Raw genomic sequence first — 16,604 nt, 5'->3', positions numbered from 1 at the left:
TGTGGTATAAAATGGTGGTCTAGTTTCATTTTTCTGCATGTATCTGACCAATTTTCCCAATACCATTTATTGAATAAACCATCTTTAGCCCATTGTATGTGCTGGCTTCCTCTGTCAATATTAATTGACTATAAAGGTGTGGTTTTATTTCTGGGCTCTCTATTTATTCCATTGATCTATGTGTCTGTTTTTATGCCAGCACCATACTGTTTTGAAAACAAGTGCTGGTGAGGATGTGGACATAGAGGAACCTTTTTGCACTGTTGGTGGGAATGTAGATTGGTGCAGTCACTGTGGAAAGCAGTATGGAGATAACTCAAAAAATTAAAAACTGAACTGCCTTATGACCCAGCAATCTCACTTCTGCAAATATATTCGAAGGAACCCCAAACACTAAATTGGAAGAACATAAGTACTCCTATGTTCATTGCAGCATTATTTATCATTGCCAGGATATGAAAGCTGCCCAAGTGTCCACCAATAGATCAGTGGATAAAACAACTATGGGACATTTACACAATGGAACACTACTCACCAGTAAAAAAAAAAGAAGAAGAAGAAGAAAATTTTACCCTTTGGGGCAGTATGGATGGACTCGGAGAACATTATACTAAGTAAAATAAGCCAGTCAGAGAAAGACAAATACTGTATGATTTCACTCACATGTTGAATTTAATGAACAAACTGAACTAACAAGGAAAATAGAGAAATACTCATAGATAGGGGATGGAGGGATTGAACAAAAAGGAAAAAATGACTCATGTACTTGGACAACAGTGTGGCAATTGTGGGGAGAGGGGGCATGAGGGAACTAAATGGTAATGGAAAAATACAGGAAAATCTAAGAATGAAAAAAAGAAAATAATTGTTAAGTAGAAATATTACTGGGTTTGATGGTACATGGAAGTATCTAAAATTTGGTTGGTGCAACCTTTAATTATTTACTTCCTTTTTAATATTTCTTTAGTTTGACATTTTTGGTTAGATTTTTTCCTGAAAGGTAGGAAAAAAACAATATGTAAAAATGGTTTACACAGTCATATTGCTTCTAACAAACATTTGGTTTTATATAATTTAAGTTTGTTGTAGAAACACATATTTTTCTATGATCTTAAAGAAAATTTTGCTATTTTGAATATGATTTAGGAAGACATTATGCTGTAATCACAGTTACTGGTTTCCTCAAAAAATAGGAAAGAAAGAAAAAATACCACATATGAATAGAAACAGCTGTCTTATTGTAGAAAAGCTGGAACAAAGGCTGTGTAAAAAAATTCACTTGGCATGTTATACCTCTAGTATTAGGATACATAATGTTTGAATTTCTTCCTATGTGCTTCTTTTGTGCACTTGAAGTAATCCATTTGCATGTGAATGGAAGAAAGCAAAATTATATTCCAAGGTCCATGAAAAGGAATGACTGATTGGATGTTTAATTGGGCAAACACCATATGAACCACTTTCTCCATTTATTTTCAGCCTCAATATTAACTCAACATTTCACTTCTCTTCAGTGAAAATAGTATCTGTTGTGTGGAGTTCTAAGTTAGTCTAAATATTATATCACAATGTACAAAAGAAGAATGTCTTAACACTTGGTCCTATGGTTATCTCTCTTTATAGTATTTACTCAAAAAATTATGAAGTAATGCAAGCCTTACTTTAACAATGCTGCTCTATTCTGCAAGATTCCCAGTGCCCTCATGAAGTGGTAATAGTTCTCACTGTTTTCTAGTCACTCATGTCCTAAGTCAGTGCCCTATTCTCTTCTCTCATTCCTAACCTTCATAGATAACATACTTGTCATGTGTCCTCTTTAGGGCATAACCTCAAAATAAATATATTGGCTAAGCAGCTAATATAAAGAAATAAAATGAGTGTTGTAGGGATTATAAAGAAAAGGAAAGCCTATGCCCTATCTTAAAGGGACAACAGATCATTGCCACATGGGAATATTGATCCATATTGATTGATTGATTGATTGCGCTTCTAAGTTCCTATGAAAAGCCAGGCATGTGGATCTTAAAAATATGAAATCTGTTTTTTTCAATTCTGGCAACCAATTTGTTTAAACATTGTTCTGGTTTACATAGTATGAGTCACAGACAACTCGTCTCTGTGCTACATGTAACTTGAAAATACACTGGTTTGCAACCTCTGTTTTAGGGCTCTGCTTTGTGTTCTGGATAATAATCTTTTTTAAAGTATATTTTATTGATTATATTATTACAGTTTTTCCAATTCCCCCCTTTATCCCCACTCTGTCCTGTATCCCCCAACCCTCCAGCCCACCCCCCACTTAGTTCATGTCCATGGGTTGTACATATAAGTTCTTTGACTTCTCTGTTTCCAATACCATTCTTAACCTGTCCCCATCTATTTTATGCCTACCAATTATGCTTCTTATTCCCTGTACCTTCCCCCATTCTTCCCTTCCCCCTCCCCACTGAATACCTTCCATGTGATGTCCATTTCTCTGATTCTGTTCCTGTTCTAGTTGTTTGCTTAGTTTTTGTTTTTGTTTTTTCTTAGGTTCAGTTGTTGATAGTTGTGAGTTTGTTGTCGTTTTACTGTTCATAGTTTGACAGTAAAATGAACAGTAAACTGTAAACTATGAAAAAGTATGGATAATATTATCTTAATAATATAAATAAATTTCTATCATTGTAATTTGTAATTCATATATTTATTATGTCTTCCTCTCTCCATTCACTTATGCATTCATGAAATATTTACTATGCAAATATAACTTAGTAGACTTTGGTTAGTGTCCTAGGGAATGGAAATGCAGTCTAATTGGTCCCTTTTCCCAAGGATTTAAGAGTTTACATGAGAGTTAAAATGTAAACAATCATGATACAACATGATGCATATTAGAGGAGAGTATAATTGTAACATAAGAGAGATACCTGACTGTCTCAGTTAATACAGTCTCTTGAAAGAGTGAAATAATCATATCTCCCTCTAGAAGTTCTTGGAGCGATGGTAATCAATGAATGTTCGGGAAACCTGATATGTGGTAGGGGAGAGATTTGTAGGAAGATGGGCTTTTCAATTCCTCCTAAATAGAGCATCTTTGTCATTTGAAAAAGATGATGCTTTCATTTTACCCTTTGACATCTATTGAGTGTTATTTCAAAGGTGAAATGCTCAGAAGAGTCAATAGATTGTTCCCTTTTTATATTGCATTGACCAGGTGTCAGCAATTCCAATCGTATCAGATCATTTATTACTCTGAGAAAATCCCATGACAAACTTAGAGGTTAATTTGTTGTTGGTGAGCTACTCAGGAGAGATTTCTATTACTCATAATAGATACTCACAGTTCAGGCCAGGTTTGGTATTACTACTTTTTTATGAAATATAAGCATCTAAGAGATGGGAATCAAAGTGAAATCTTGACTTGGTTTCAAATCAAAACCAAATCTCCATGCACTGTCAAAATCCTGGGCTTGCTTTATTGTAAGGGCAGTTCATGCAGAGAAAAGATAAGAGTGCCTGGTAAACAATTATCTTTTGGATAGCAAATAAAACTGCAAAATGAAAGCACTTGACTGATGAATGGAAGTGTTATTTATCTGCCTTGAATTGATATTATATATTATAGAAAGTGAGGTAATACTGCAGATTTACTTAAGTGAGAACAGGCAACTTTCCTGAAATTGTCCATTTGGCAACAAATTTATAGAACTTTAAGGAAAAATTAGTGTTAGGTATTGAGCCATTTCCAAAGAAATCTCCAGAAGCCTCTAAAAGCAATATTAATTGGAAGTTGGAAATTGTATAACTGTTTCCTTCACGAGCTGGCAGGAGCTATGAATGTGCAGAAGACACAAGGTTTTGTGTTGTTATATGAACAAAAGCTCTTGCTGTTCACAAAGATCTTTGAAGAGCAGGTGACATTAAATTAATTTTTGAGGCTTATAGCACCTCAAAGGGAAATTTCTTTTAAAAAGTAGGTTAAAGGTATTTCATTTCCCCACTCTCACCTACCAAATCAGCTAATTCACACTTATAGGAAAATTCACACTATCTCCTCTTGGGCTGATCCTCAGCAACAGTCAGAAGGTATTTGAGGGTCTCCATGTTATGAGCGTAGGATCTGGAACACGATATCTGGATTTGAATGTTGTCCTTGCCAGTTTTTAGTTGTGTGGTTTTGGACTAGTTGTTGAACTTCCTTATATCTCAGTATGCTCACTTTACAAAATGTAGATAATCATACTTATCTCATTAGATAGTTGTGAGGACTGAGATGCTGATGCCTTGAACATGGTAAATGTGAAAATAATATTAATTACACTCCCTTTCTTCACAGATTTCTCCTTCCTGGGGATTCAGTACCTCATGCATTTCACGCCCAGAGAGGAGAGGGAAGAAAATAGTTATGTGGGTAAGGACTCCAACTGATGATCCTCAAACTAGGCAAAAATTGCCTTACCTGCCATCCCAACAGATAAGCCCTGTTCCCTGACCTTTGGTATTTCCAGAAAGCTCTGAGTTAAGGAATTTTCTTTCTGTATAAGATTAAGGTGCTAATTTCCACTACAACTTTCAGCAGGTTCCAAGCCAGAGCAGGGGGATTTTTTACCAGAAACTCTTTGTTTCTAATTTTCCTATGTACTTCAGTCTGAGGATTTGCCTGCAAGGGTGAAGGATTTCTTTTTCATTGAGAGAAATCTTTTATTTTTAAATTTTATGTATTTATATTTTAGGTCCCAGTAGCTAGAGGGATTTCTTTTTTATGTTCAGGATCTACTGATCTAGGAATCCTCATGCAGAGAAAGCTCCTACTGAGTACAAAAGAAACTTAGCCTGATACAGAACTGTAGGACTTGGCCTCCTGTGTATGTGTGTGTGTATAAACTTTTAAAAATTGTTGTTCAAGTACAATTGTCTCCATTCCCCCCCACTCCCCTCCATTCCCCCACTCCCCCCACCAATCCCCCCGACCCCAGTCATCCCCATTTCCCACCATCGATCCTACCCCCTTTGGTTTTGCCCATGTGTCCTTTATACATGTTCCTGAAAACCCTTTCCCCTTCCCATACCCCCATTATTCCCTCCCACCTCCCTTCTGGTTACTGTCAGTTTGTTCTTAATTTCAATGTCTCTGGTTATATTTTGTGGGCTTGTTTGTTTTGTTGATTAGGTTCCACTTATAGGTTTTTATTCAAGAGAGTTTTGAGGATACTGTGAGCATAGTTTTCCTCTCCCCAATGACCCAGTGAGTATCTTAAACAACATACCTGCAGAGATTGTATTCTCTAAGTGACAAAACACTCATGTGGTCTAGTTCATCAGCTTAGACTTTCAAAAATATAAGAATCCCTTCTCTGAGGGAAGGAATGGTGTAGTGTACTTGAAAGTCTATTATTTTAACCCTTCCAGGGATAAAGTATTGATATGATAAAAAGGAAAGGACTACAATTACCAAAATTGGAATTTAGAAATCATTACTGCTACGGGAAGGAAATTATCATAATTTTCTCTGGTTTTGGATGAAGGACACAAATAAATCTATTTTTGACTTAGGAAATATTATAAAATATAATTAGGTTAAAATTAACACCGTTATTTATCAGTAAAACCCTGAGCATATATTTATCCCTGAATCAGCTCTCAGCAGTAGTATTATCTCTGGGATATACAGAAAATATGGCTCCTGCTCTCAAAGTATTTTAGAATATTTTGGAAAACATATGGAAGATTTTGGAAACATGCTTCATAAATGAAACATACCACATAATGTATTATTCTGAGTACTTTACATTTCTAAAAACCTTCCTAAGACTGGTGATTTATGTCAGTTTGTTTGCACCAAAGTTTCATGATATGGGTTCGTTCACACTGGGGTTTAAATGACTGATAGCTGGATGTTTTTTTTCAGACATCACAGGGAATAGGAGAAACAACTTGATAAACATCAGAAAGTAAGGGAGCTTGGGGGAATGTATGTTAGAAGAGAAAATAATACAAAAAGGGCCAATAGTGGGATAATAAAGATAGCTTTACCTCAGAATGTCTTTCCTGAAATCCATGTGAATACATCTATGAATAAGCACCAAATAAAAATCTTGAAATTCTAAGTCACATCTTAATTTTGGCTATGTATTTTTAAATTACTATTTTATCTAATATTACTATTTTGTGTAATATATTTTGGTGGCAAAAAGTGTGTCTTCTTCACTGTTGTATTCCCTGTGCCTAGCACACTAACACATGCTAAGTGTCTGATATATATTTAATATCATTCCAATAAGCTACTCATCTCTCACATTTTTATTAATCTTTTTCTTTGCCTTTGTGAGTTACTTTTTTGGCTGGCCCTCAAATTATACTGTCCAAAATTCCATTCACAGATACTTAATTTCTCCTTCTACACATTCACTATATTCATTTACTGTTTAGTGATCACCTTTTGTTTTCTAATGACCAGGAACTGTAAGCTAGTAACTTAAATTGCAGGTGTCACCCTTAGAATAATACAAACCTGGGCTCAAATTCATCTTTACCACTTAGCAGCTATGGGACCTATGGTTTAGTAATACTCAACTTCTTTGATCCTTAGCTTACCCCTCTGTTTAAAGGGTCAATGATAATACCTACCACTTAGTGTTATCATGAGAATTAGGTGAAATAATATGTGTGAAGTAAATAGCACAGTGATGTGAACTTAATAAGTATTTAATAAATGTTAGCTGTTTTTACTTTTGTTTGTAAAGCTTTATTGAGTTATTATAATTCACATACTGTATAATTCACCCATATAAGTATATAATTCAATGTTTCAATGTATTTTTTGTAAATTCACATGGTTGTACAACCATCACCAAAATCTAATTTTACATTTTTACCCTCCCAGAAACCAGTAGTCTTGATATTTCCCCACCTTAACCCTATAGATTTGATTATTTTGGATACTTCATACAAATGGAATCTTAAAACATAGAATAATATTTTCAAGGTTCATACATGTTATAGCATATACCAGCACTGCTTTTTATTGTTGAATAATATTCCATTGTATCAATATACCACGTTGTTTATTCATTCATCAGTTGATGGACATCTGGTTTTCATTTTGTAGCTATTATACATAATGATGCTATAAACATTTGTGAACAATTTTTTTGTAATGACGTATGTTTTCATTTCTCTTGGGTGTATATCTAGGAATAGATATACAAGGCCTGTCCTGAAAAATTCCAGCCATTGTTAATATAATGAGATGTTGCGGTTTACGTGGTTTACATGATATCGATGTAACCTGACAGCCCAGGAGAGTGGACTGGAATGCACGTGTGTGAACAATGACAACTTTATTGTACTAGTCAGTGGGGGCAGTAGATGCCATTGAGTGAGCATGTGTACTGTGTGGCCATTGCATTCAAAATGACTGAGCAAGTAATGCAACAAATCTACTTCAAATTTTGCATTAAACTTGAACATTGCTCTTTGGAAACTATTGGGATGATTCAGAAGGCTGCAGTTATAGGCAACTGCTGATTGGCAGCTTCATCACAGCAATGTGCCCACTGATGTGTCACGTCTTGAGCAGAGTAGTTTGGTGAAACATCAAATCAGCCAGGTGACTCGGCCCTGCTCAAGCCCAGATTTGGCACACCGTGACTTCTGGCTTTCCCCCAAACTTAAATTACCTTTGAAGGGGAAGAGATTTCAGACCATTGATGAGATTCAGGAAAATATTATTATAGGGCAGCTGATGGTGATTGGGAGAACCGCCTGAGGTCCCAACGTGCCTACTTTGAAGGGGACTGAGGGGTCATTGTCCTGTGTACAAAGTGTTTTATATCTTGTATCTTCTTCAATAAATGTCTCTTTTTTCATATTACATGGCTAGATATGTTCTGGATAGACCTCGCATACCTACTGAGTGTTATAGTAACTCAATGTTTAAGATTTTGAGGAAATGCCAAACTATTATTAAACCAGCTGCAGTATTTGATATCCCCACTAGTAATTTATGAGGGTTCTAGTTGCCCCACATCATTGCTAACGCTTGTCATTGTCTGTTTTTCTTTTAATTTTAGCCATCCTAGTGAATGTAAAATGGTGTCTCATTGTGGTTTCGATTTATATTTCCCAGAAGACTAGTGATTTTGAGCATTTTTTTTCGTGTGCATTGTGGGCAATTGTATATCTTCTGTAGAGCAAAGTCAAATCAAGTCTTGTGACATAATAAGAAATATATTTTTTCTCTGCCCCTGGTTTTTGACACAGAACTCCCAAAACCTTTCTAATTTCCTGAGTGATAGGGAGGATTGAAGAGTGTTACTCAGACCTCCTAAACCCTTTAGGATTTCCTGGAGGGTAAGAGCATCTTTTGTTCTAATCAGGCAACTCTTGGTTCGCTCCTAAATAACTTAAGGATGGAGGCTAGTCATTAGAGATACCAAGCCATGATTAGAAACTGAGAACTTTCAGTCCCATCCCCTTCTTGCAGGAATGGGAGTGGAAAAGACAGGGGATGTACATTGAGTGAATAATTGATGATGCCTATATGATGAATCTTCCACAAGAATCCCTGAGCTATGGTTTCAGAACACTTTCAGGTGGGGGATACATCCGTGTGCCTGGAGGGTGAGGCACCACAACTCCTGTACTCAGGACACTCCTTTACCTTGCCCTATGTACTTCTACATCTGCAAGTTCATCTATATCTTTTATAGTATCCTTTGTAATAAACACATAAATGTAACTAAATATTTCCTTGAGTTTTGTGACACATTCCAACAAATCATTGATCTCAAGGAGGAGGAGGTTGTAGTAATCTCCAACTTTGTTGCCAAGTTGGACAAAAGTGTGTATATTCTAGGGACCCATTACTTGTGACTGGCATTTGAAGTGAGGGCAATCTTGTGAGACTGAGCCCTTACAACTGTGGAGTCTGATACTACCTACCTGGAGTAATGCTGAATTATGACATAGGACACCCAGTTGGTGTCTGGAGAATCGGGAAGTCATTGGTGTAGGGGGAAAAAACCCTTCCCAAACAGACGTGTTGTGAGTAGAGAAAAAGTTTTCCTTCAAATCTATTGCTCATTATTTAAATTGGGTTGTCTTTTTATTATTGAGTTATAAGTGTTCATTACATATTTTCAATACAATTCTCCTATCAGATATGATTTGCAAAAATTTTCTCCTATTCTGTGCATTGTCTTTTTACTTTCCTGATAGTGTTTTTGAATCAGAAAAGTTTTTAATTTTTATGTAGTCCAATTTATCTTTTTTTCCTTTTGTCACTTGTGCTTTTGCTGCCATACCTAAGAAATCATTGTTCAACCCAATATCATGGGTATTTACTGCTTTATTTCCTTTTAAAAATTTTTATAATTTCAGTTCTTATATTTAGGTTTATGATCTATTTTGAGTTACTTTATGGTGTGATGATGGAGGGGTCCAGTTTCATGCTTCTGCAAGTGGATATCTATTTGTCTCTTCACCACTTACTGAAAATATTATTATTTCTTTTTTAAAAATTTTTTATTGTTGTTCAATTACAGTTGTTCCCATTTTCCCCCATTTCTCTACCCTGCCCTGCCCACTCCCCTCTCCCACATTCAATCTTCCTCCCCTGTTGTCTTTCTCCATGGGTCCTTTATACATGTTCCTTGACTTGACCCTTCCACTTCTTTCCCCCATTATGCCCCTCCCCCACTCTGGTCACTGTCAGTTTGTTCTTTGTTTCCAGGTCTCTGGTTCTTTTTTGCTCATTTGTTTGTTTTGTTGATTAGGTTCCTCTTATAGGTGAGATCATACGGTATTTCTCTTTCACTGCCTGGCATATTTCACTTAGCATATTATTATTATTATTTCTAATCGAATTGTCTTAGCATTCTTGTCAAAAAGCAATATATCATAAATGCATTGGTTTATTTCTCAACTCTCATTTCCACATAATTGATCTATATGTCTATGTTTAGGCCAGTACCACACTTTCTTGATTGCTGTAGCTTTGTAAGTTTTAGATTAGGAAGATGAGTCTTCCAAGTTTGTTCTTTGTCTAAATAGTTTCAACTATCCTGGGTCTCTTTCATTTGCAAATGAAATTTTGGATAAGCTTGTCAATTTCTCAAAAGAAGACTAAATGATATTTCAATAGGGGTTATGTTGAATGTATAGATCAATTTGGGTAGTATTGCTAGGACAATATTAAGTCTTTAATCCATCATCGTGAATGTCTTCCCATTTGTTTAGGTCTTCCTTAATTTTTCTAAATGATTGTTTGAAGTTTTCAGAGTATAAATCTTGCATTTCACTTGGTAAAACTATACCTAAGTATCTTATTTTTTGTTCTATTGTAGAAATAGGTAATTTGTATATATTGTTTTTTGTACCAAGCCAGATTACTGAACTCATTCTAATGTTTTTTTTTTTTTTTTTATTTCCTTGGAATTGTCTATATACAAAATCATGTCATCTGCAAAGAGGGAATTTTATTTCTTCCTTTCCAGTCTAGATTCCTTTATTCTTTTCTTTTTGCCTAGTTGCCCTGTCTAGAGTTTGAAGTACAGTGTTCAATAGAATGGTTAGATCATATATCCCTGTCTTATTCCTGAACTTAAGTGAAAGATTTCAGTCTTATACCATTAATTACAATGTTAACTGTGTATTTTCATTGCAAATCCTTTATCAGGATAAGGAACATCCCTTCTATTCCTAATTTTTTAGTGTTTTTATCATTTAAGGTTTCTGGATCTTGTCAAGTGCTTTTTATGCATTTGTTGAGATGATGATGTAGGTTAGCCCTTCATTCTTGTAATGTGATATATTACATTGACTTTTTAATATTGAACTAATCTTGCAATCCTGGAATAAATCTCACTCATTTATGATGATTTTTTTTTTATGCTGCTGGATTGGGTTTGCTAATATTTTATTGAGGATTTTTGTGTTAATATGTATAATCTTAATATTCATAGGATTTTGTTTCAAATATTATAGGTTTGTGTTTACTTTCTAATATCCTTGTCTGGCTTTGGTATAAGACTAACACTGACATCATAGAATGAATTGGGAAGGTTCCCTTTTCTTTTTATTTTTGGAAGAGTTTCTTTTTTTTTAATATGTTTTATTGATTATGCTATTACAGTTGTCTCATTTTCAGCCCGTTATTCCCCTCCGTCCTGCACACCTCCTCCCACCTGAATTCCCTCCCTTTAGTTCATGTCCATGGGTCATACATATAAGTTCTTTGGCTTCTCCATTTCCTATACTATTCTTACCCCCCTCCCCTTGTCTATTTTCTACCTACCATTTATGCTACTTATTCTCTGTACCTTTTCCCCCTCTCTCCTCCTCCCACTCCCCTGATGATAACCCTCCATGTGATCTCCATTTCTGTGATTATGTTCCTGTTTTAGCAAGCCTCACCTGGTCTGCCAGCCGCCACCTTGCCCATCCTGGTCCTCCAGCCGCTGCCTTGCTGGGAGTCCTCTCCACTTGGCTGTCCATCTCCGCCTCTCCTACTGGTATGGATGAATGTTTCTTCTTTAACTCCTTGGGTTGTTAGACTTCCGTAGAGTTTAATTTTCTGTAAGTTCTGGTTGTTTTTGTTTTTAAATTTGTTGTCCTTCTTTTGGTTGTGCGAGGAGGCATAGTGTGTCTACCTATGCCTCCATCTTGGCAGGAAGTCCTGGAAGAGTTTCTGAAGGATTTGTATTAATTATTCATGAAATGGTTGGTAGAACTCAGCAGTGAAACCCTCTCACCCTGCATGTTTCTTTTTCTTAAATTACTCATTTACTTTCTTAACTTTTTTTTGGTCTACTCAGATTTTCTTTTCTTTTTTGTGTGTCAGTTTCAGCAGTTTGTGTATTTTTAGTAATTTGTGCATTTCCTGGCTTATTTAATTTTCTTGGCAAGTAGTTGTTCATAGTATTTTCTTATAGTTCTTTTTAATTTTTGTAAGATAGTCTTCTTCTTCTTTTTCAGTCCAGCCAAAAGTTTATCAATTTTGTTGATTTTTCCAAGGAATTAACCTTTGGTTTCCTTGATTTTTCTCTATTATTTTTCTATCCTCTATTTTATTTTTTCCCTCTCTCATCTTTATTATTTCCTTTCTTCTGTTTGTTTTAATTTGCTCTTATTTTTCTAGTTTCCTATAGTAGAAGGCTAGGTTATTGATTTGAGCCATGTGTGCCATAGCTGGCTTAACAGAGACAATTGTATCCTCCTGTTCCCAACTTTGGATTCAGTGGTGTCACTTTCACAGCTTGGAATCAGTCTAGATTGGGGCATTTATACCACATAAATTAGCAAATTATATGAAACTTTTTGGAGAAAGCTGTTTTACAAGCACACACTGACTGTAGCGGACTTGCTCCAATTTACCCGATTATACTACTGGCTTAATAAGACTGCATTAGGGCTACCTTTCTAGGTTCCATTGCAATCTCGGAATTTTTTGTCAAAGATACTCGTACTTACAGTTTGTATGGTCTTACACATTTCTCCAGTTACAAGTAAGTAGGTAACTTCAATTTCAATGTCAGAATATTTACTCCATTTATTTTGGACCCATTTTCTCATGTTCATTTTCTATCACTGGTATCTGCAATGTTTGTGGTGATAAAATTTTGCATGATAAACCTTTTGAAAATGAAGGTGAATGTTTAGAGAATCTTTGGATGAGGGCATTGGCTGAGCTAGCTACAGCTGTAATTATTTTCCCTACAGTTTGTTTATTTGTTGCAGGTGCAAATACACAGCAGCCATCTTCTGGAAAGCATAAAGCAAATACTTAAGTCTGACATCTGGCTGTGAATTACAATCAGGTGCAAAATCTGCTTCTGTTCACATGCCTCACTCATACTGGTTTGCTAAAAAGAGTTTTTATTTTAAAGTTGCTCTTGAGGCATGACCTTTAATGACAAACCTCAGCCCAACATAGATTGATTATGGCTGAGTTGCAAAGTGCCCCTGCAGCATTTAGAATGGAAATGCTGACCATGTGTGCCTTTAGTAGAGCCAGGCTAGCAGGTGCAGCAGGATTGCAGTTCACAAAAAGGTTGGCAAAGTATTTGATGCTGAAGGAATTGAGAATCTGTTCATTATTTAGAGATTCATGCAGGAAGAATTCACTTTCTATTTGGAACTTCTGTCAGAAAACCAGTGAATTTTTCTATGGTGATAATGAAATAGAAATTTGCAACTCTATTCAAATCCTGTTTTTTTTTTCATTTACTGGGTACCTTTGGTCAAATTTAAGTTCTTTGAACCTCAGTTTCCTCAACTGCATAATGGAAATAGCATAATGCATAATGTACTGTATAATGGAAATCTGCCTTACCCATTTATTATAAAATGTAAATTAAGGTTATATGTATGTATATTCATATGCATCTAGCATCATATGCGTTCCTTTCTCTTTAGCTGCTAGCTGTCACTTATGGTTGTCATTTACCCAGGACATTATTTTTTAAATTCACATATTTTTATTTCTGTGGTTGAAATAAGTCATTTCTTTTAAGTGATCTGAATAATTCAACTGCTGGCAAAAGTATCTGATACTTCATCATAATGATTTCTATAATTATCACTTTTATATGGACATTAAATTATCCATTAGAGAATTTATATCATTTATTGTACATGTACTTCTCATTAGATACTTTTAAAATTCCTTTACATGTATTTACCTTTAGTATTTACCTTCCAAATGATAGGTGCTAATATTATCCCTATCTTAAAGACGAGGAAAATAAGTTAGTTGTCCACAAAGCTGTTAAAGAAACCAGATGAAGTTGCTCACACTAAGCCTCACATCAGCAAACCAAAACTCAACTAAATTTTATTGTGTGGATCTCCTAGAAAAGGAAGGCTCAGTCATCCAGTCAGTGCTTACTTACCTGCTCAGCGTGTTACTAACCTGGACCCAATACTTCCCTTTGCTCCACATAAAGAAATTAATGCTGCTTTTACCAATCAGCAAATACCTAGTATAAGTTCTTTGTTCTTGGTCACTTTGGTCTATAAAAATCTCTACTTGTACAGCTCTTCAGAGCTCTTTCCTATATGCTAGTTTGGATGCTGCCCAGTTCATGAATTGATGAATAAAAAGCCTACTAGTTCAGTAAATTGTCTGTGGGAAATTTTCTTTTAACATAGCCAAATTACATGGAGGAGGTGGAATTTTAACCAAGCAGTTTGTCCCCAGAGTTTGTACCTAAATATTTGCTATTCAGTTTGTGGCCTATGGACAATTGGTATTGGCATTATTTGGAACTTGTTAAAAATGTGTAATCTCTGGCCCCACCATAGACCTACTGACTCAGAATATGCATTTTAACAACATACTCAGTTCTGATATGTGCATTAAATTTGAGAAGTACGTCTTTAAACCACTAATGGATGGTAATATGAAACTAGTCCCTATCTAACACATGCATTTCTCATATAACCATTTAAATGAATAGTAGAATATAACACTGGAAATAACCCCATACCTAGAAAATGAAGTAACAAAACTTCCATATGACTAAAAACTAAAATAAATGTACTAAAAATACTTCAGAGGAGTCTGAATTAAAAACAGCTGCTAAGATCTGTCTGGAAGCTCTTTCTATTGAGATTGAAAATGATTTACTAGAGTAAACCATATGACAATTTATAAGCTACCTGTCATGTTCTCAGTGAAATAAAAAAAAAAAAACATGGATTCTCTCTTTTAAAAACAGGGAAAGGCATGATGAAATGAACTGAAAAGCCAAATCCCTGTCCTCATATCTCCATGCCTAAATCAGGAAGAAAAATTGAATTGAAAGAGAATATAAATTGAGTTTGTTTTCAAGTCTCTTGTATCTAAAGCTTGGTGTTGTGGTTCTTACAATGCAGATATCGCTCAAGAAATCCTTAGCAAAATAATACCTAGTCTTGTTTGTTGTTTGAAAGGAATACATGGTCATGCTCAGGTTAGCAGGAGAAATAATCTTTGTTCATTTGAGATTAGATTGTCATATTAACGCTAAGAAAAATATCTCAACATGGTAAGGTTTATATGCCTATTAAGAAAACTAGTGAAGAAGTCAGCTGTGGATGTCATTGGTGGAGAGGCAAAACTGAGATGACAGCACCCACTTTCATTCTTGCAGAGACTTAGGGTCTGTATATGAGTCCTCCAAAGGCGATAATGTCTATGCAGATAAGAGTCTCTGTTAGCATTTAGTTGATGCCTGAGAAACTCCAGTTTGCAGAAAAGCAGGAAGTGATTAAAGGGAAGAGAATTTTCCCTTCTTGTGAAGAAGGATGAAGTGTCTCAAGGGCTGAAAAGCAAGGCACTGTATTTGGAAACTTGAAAGAAGGGGCTGCATAGAAAGGAATGGTTATTGAAAAAAGAAATAGCAAAGGGAGGTTGATGGAAATAGAATGTTCACATAGGATATTTTCCAAGTTTGAAAGGCCCTTCCATTGTGTGATATAATGGAATGATCAAGCCTAATAAATTTATAATTTCTGTTGTTCTCACACTGTGTTACTATTTTGAGGTACACGTGACCCCTAAGTGTAGACCTTGGTATAGAACCATTATAGTCTTGTGCGAGTTTGGTATGGGGAAGGGTGGAGAAGAGACAATAACTTCCCTCTAGGTATCTTGCATGGATTCCAGTAGAGACAGTGATTTAAAGGTATCAGACATCCCTGTGAATTACCAAGTGGGGTCACTGTAGACAGTAGTGGTGATATCCACTTACCAGAAAAGCCTCCGAATAGGCATACAGTTGAATTCCCTCAGGAGTTTGATATACACAGGTTAACTAGAAATTAAAGATTAAAAAAAAAAAAGAAAATGAAAAAGATTGGAATAGACACTTCAGCACATAAGATATATTAATGGCAAATAAGTATGTGAAAAGGTGCATTCAAAACATGTTAATTAAAATTCAATGAGGTACCAGTATATGCCTGTAAATTTAAAAAAAGAATTGTCATAGCTAATATTTTCACTTATTACTTAGAAATTATTCTATATTAGTATACATAGAGCTTTCCACTTTCTTTTTATTTTTTTTACTGTTGATACTATCACAGATGTCCCCCATTTTCCCCCTCTTTGCCCCCCTCCACCCAGCCCCGACCTCAACTCCTGCTGGCCTTCACCACATTATTGTCTGTTATTTTAAAATTTGTTTATTCAAGTACAGAAGAGTGCACAAGTCACAAGTATACTACTTCATGACTTTTTTGCTAAGTGAATATTTCCATCCCCTAGGTCACGATGCAGAATATAACAAGCACTACAGAAGCTTCTTTAGCAGCTCTCCCCACTCCATCATTATCCTTCCAAAACATAACCACTATTATGTAAGGCTATGTTCATTTTGCCAATTTTTGAAGTTTAATATAAATTAAATTATACAACATGTACTATATTGTATCTACCTTCTTTTGCTCAAAATTATAATTGTAAGTTAATCTATGTTGTTGTATATTGCTATTTTTTATGCCTTTTCATTGTTATGCTTATAGTATTTCAATTTATAGCTGTACCACAATATATCTATCCATTATAAGATTTCTACTTGTGGCAATCTGTTTTTTTTTTAATTTTAATTTTGTATTGTTATTCAATTACAGTTGTG

Source organism: Desmodus rotundus, chromosome X (assembly GCF_022682495.2).
Source record: "Desmodus rotundus isolate HL8 chromosome X, HLdesRot8A.1, whole genome shotgun sequence".
Classification (NCBI taxonomy): domain Eukaryota; kingdom Metazoa; phylum Chordata; class Mammalia; order Chiroptera; family Phyllostomidae; genus Desmodus; species Desmodus rotundus.
Note: the sequence above shows the minus strand (reverse complement) of the source record.